Below are 4,020 nucleotides of genomic sequence, written 5' to 3' on the forward strand. Positions count from 1 at the left end.
ACATATTCCAAGTCATTGATTTGATTCTCAGAATCCTCTACTCTACTGTTGAATCCCTGTAAATTATTCTTTATTTCAGTTAGTATAGGCTTATCTTCTGACTGGTCCTTTTTCATGTCTTCGACGTTCTCACTAAGATTCTTGAAAGTCTTACTAAGTCCCTTAAAGCTCTCTTTGAGTCCCTTGAAGCTCTCATTAAGATCCTTGAGTGACCTTATAACCATGGGTTTGAACTCTCTATCCAGTAGTTTGCTTGCTCCCATTTCTTTCATTTGAGACATGTTTTCTTTGTCTCCGCATTTTGGCTGCTTCTCTGTGTTTGTTTCTATGTATTAGGTAGAGCTGCTATGTCTCCTGGAATTGGTAGAGTGGTCTTGTGTAGTAGGTGTCCTGTAGGGCCCAGTGGCTTAGCCTCCCCACTTACCTGAGCTGGGCACTCTAGGTACATCCCTGTGTGGGCTGTGTGCACAGTCTTGTTGTAGTTGAGCCCTGATTGCTGTTGACATCACTGGAAGGGATTGACTTCTAAGTCATTTGGCTGTGAGGACCAGCTATGACTACAGTGGAAGAGTTGCTGTGCAGAAGACACCCCTATGGAGCAGGACTTGTTTCAGTGGGACTTTGTTGCTCACTGAGTCTCCCCTTGAGTGTGTGACTTGTGGAAATGTAGAGTTGTAATCTGGTATGTAATATGGTCTGAAGCTGTCCACTGGGTGCACTGGCTCTGGAGACTCCTGGGAGGTGTAAAGTCAGCCACTGCCTGAGGCTACCCAGCAGGAGCTACAGAGAGATCTGCAGATGGCTGCTACTTGTATTGAGCTTGGAAGTGCTCTGGCAAGGCCCAACTGTGAAGCAAGGCAGGCTGGTGCTAGTGCTGGGTCTTGGGCCTTTTACTGATAGGTTTGGGGCATGCTGATGCTAGCTGCTGCTTGTTTGAGAAATTTTAGCAAAGTCTGAAGCCTGAGCCAGGACAGGCTGTTCATGTGGAAAAGCCACTTCCAACAGCTTGGGTGGGGCTGCAAATTGAATGGGGCAGGGTCTCAGAGAATCACTAGGGTGGAGCAAACAATGTGAGCCATGCTGGTGTAAACTCAGATATGGCTACTAGCCAGCTCTGCAATAGGGAAGGTCACAGCACAGGAACAATGACCCCTGCTAGCACCCTTGTCTGGGAGAAGGCCACCCCCAAGTTCCTGCCCCAATGCCAGACAGTCCCAGTCCTCCCCGTACGTCCCTGGATCCCCCAAAGCCACTGCCCAGTGCTGGAGCTCAGAGGAAGCGGGACATGTAAGAACTTCTTGGGCTCCAGCAGCCTCTGTGTTACTCAGCCACAATCCCTGTTGGTTTTTACAGCCCAAAGTTACTTCTTGGGTACTTCTCTTCCAAGCTCTTGAACTCTGGGCTGAGGGTCTGGTGTGGAGTTGGGAGCCCTTTGTTCTCACAGGAGGCCTCTGCAGCCAAGATATCCCTCCCAATTAAAAACACGCCACATGTAGGTGTTGGACTAGCCTTCACCCCTCCTACCAGTCTCAGTGTACTTTCTTCTTCTTACTTCTCTAGTTGTAAGACTTCCATTCAGTGAGATTTCAGGCAGTTTTGAATAATGGTTGTTCTGTATTTTAGTTGTAATTTTGATGTGATTGTGGGAGGCAGCGAGTACCGGCGTTCACCTACACTGCCATCTTGGTTCCCTCTCCTCTTTATGTCCAGCTTTTGAAAGAGATCACAGAATTTCAGCTCTGAGTAACTGTGTGAGAGGCATAATTTTTCATAAAGTGGGAACTTAACTTATATGTGAGAGTGTCTATGCTAAAGTAAAATTAAACTGATAAAGAACATGCTAATTTCTAGCTTCTGTATATATTTATTATCTCTTGGGACCAGATATAGTTCTCCATTCTTTTTTGTTGTTGTTATTCATCCTCATCCGAGGATATTTTTTCCATTGATTTTTTTTTTTTAAAAGAGAGTGGAAGGGAGGGAGAGAGGCGAAGAGAAAAACATTGATGTGAGAGAGACACATTGATTGGTTGCCTCTCGCTTGTGCCCCGACCAGGGTTGGGATCGAACATGCAACCCAGTACATGCCCTTAACTGGGTATTGAACCCATGACATTTCGGTGTGCCGGCTGATGCTCTAACCACTGAGCACACCAGCCAAGGCTAGTTCTATATTCTTAATCTCATCTAGATGACAGTTTCCGGGATTTGGAGAAAGTATGCAAATATGCATGCTGCTCATTTATGCAACCAAAGCACAATGGATACACAGATTTAGAATTTTTTCTATCTGTCTAATTAGACCTGAGATGATCATAATGGGATAATGTATATATTTTTGGCTCCACTTGGTCCCAGCGATGGGCATTGTCATGGCGCACATCACTACTTATAGTTGGTTTATGAAGCAATCGACACCAGAGACTGGGCGTCCTGTGTGGAGCTGGTGTCTTTCAAGCATCCTCATGTTGCCAATCCACGGCTTCAGTTGGCCTCACCAAAGGAGAAAACGAAAACTGGGCTGTGCCTGGCATGTATGCAATAATGCTTGACCTTTAAGTATTTGCCAGTAATGCAGATCAGCAGTTGGAAAAGAGAGGAAAAAGCAAAGTCAGGGAAATGTTGGTAAAAGCAGCTGAATTGTTGATGAGCTGTTTTCCTGTCTATGCCAGTGACACTCGTGCTGGTATAGAGGAAGTGGGGGATGCTATTTCTGGTGAATCAGTTATTCAAGTTTTACTTTAAGATCAACAAACTTGCCCTGGCTGGCAGGCTGAGTGGGTAGAGCAGTGACCTGTGCACTGCAGGGTTGTGGGTTCAATTCCTGTCAAGGGCACATACCTGGGTTGCAGGTTGGATCCTGCCCCCGGTCAGAGTGCATGTGGGAGACAACCAGTTGATCTGTCTCTCTCAATTGTTGTTTCTCTCTCCTTCTCCCCACTCTCTCTAAAAACAATGAGAAAATATCCTCACTCCTAGGATAAGGATTTAATAATAATAATAAATCAACAAACTCCATTTGTGTAAACTGCTCACCTCAGCTATGGACAGCTCAAACCTGCAAGATGATTATAGCACAGCGCAGAGGGTGACATACAGGTACTATGTTGGATGAAAGGCCATGTTCCATGGTGGCTTTAAGCAAACCAAGGAGTACCTATCCTGTGCCTTTGAGCACTGTCACCATTTAAATCAGAAGAACAAAAGGATGATTCTGATATATTTATTTCCAGTAAAAATGCTATTGGGTCATATGCCAACCATTGAGCATTTGAAAAAGTATCATCTCATGAACTTTGTTGAAGTAACTGAAGCTGTAAGTGAAGGCAATTGCCTATTGAATGAGGCTCTGATGAAGCATGAGGCCCCCCCCCCCCCCATGGTATCTTCCTTAACTTTGAAAAGCTGAAGATAATCACCAGTAGGAATCTTTTTAAGGAAGTGTGCTTGTTAAACACACCAGTTATTTCTGGATGCTTTTCTAGTTGCTTTGAAATTCATGGAAATTCAGTGGAAAACATGGACATCGATGAAGCCCAATGTATTCTGGCCAACCTGATGTATGTGGGTCACATTGAAGGCTGTATATCGCATCAGCATCAGAAGCTAGTTGTTAGCCAGCAAACCCATTTCCTCCACTGTCTACAATGTGTTGAATATATGAACATTTCTGAGAAGGAGTGTGTTCCTGTACGTTTTTATCGTGCAGATGCAATCAGTCATTTGCTGTGATATTATTCTCTGCAGCTGGAATCTCTTCGGGGCTTTTTTTGTCCCCAGGGATGTTGAGACTGAGTTTGCAAGCACACATGGATATCTTAAAATCTCTGTCCTCACTCATAACTAATGTGAGCATCTTGGACACCTGGAATTCCTTTTTCAGACATTGTACACCCCTCCTTGGCTCTGGAACTTCTGTAAAGGGGGCTGTCTCCAAGGAAGCTATAGTTTACTTCTTACAAATGTTGTTTATAAATGCATCTTTGTAACTTTTTATATAAATCTTTTTATAAGATGTCA

General features: G+C 44.4%; 1 pseudogene; it reads left to right on the top strand.

The window, feature by feature from the left end:
* The window catches only part of LOC102754558, a 6,172-nt pseudogene extending 2,516 nt beyond the window's left edge, over nucleotides 1-3,656 (top strand).
* The last annotated feature ends 364 nt before the right edge of the window (nucleotides 3,657-4,020 follow it).

Source organism: Myotis davidii, unplaced genomic scaffold (genome assembly GCF_000327345.1).
Source record: "Myotis davidii unplaced genomic scaffold, ASM32734v1 scaffold424, whole genome shotgun sequence".
Lineage (NCBI taxonomy): Eukaryota > Metazoa > Chordata > Mammalia > Chiroptera > Vespertilionidae > Myotis > Myotis davidii.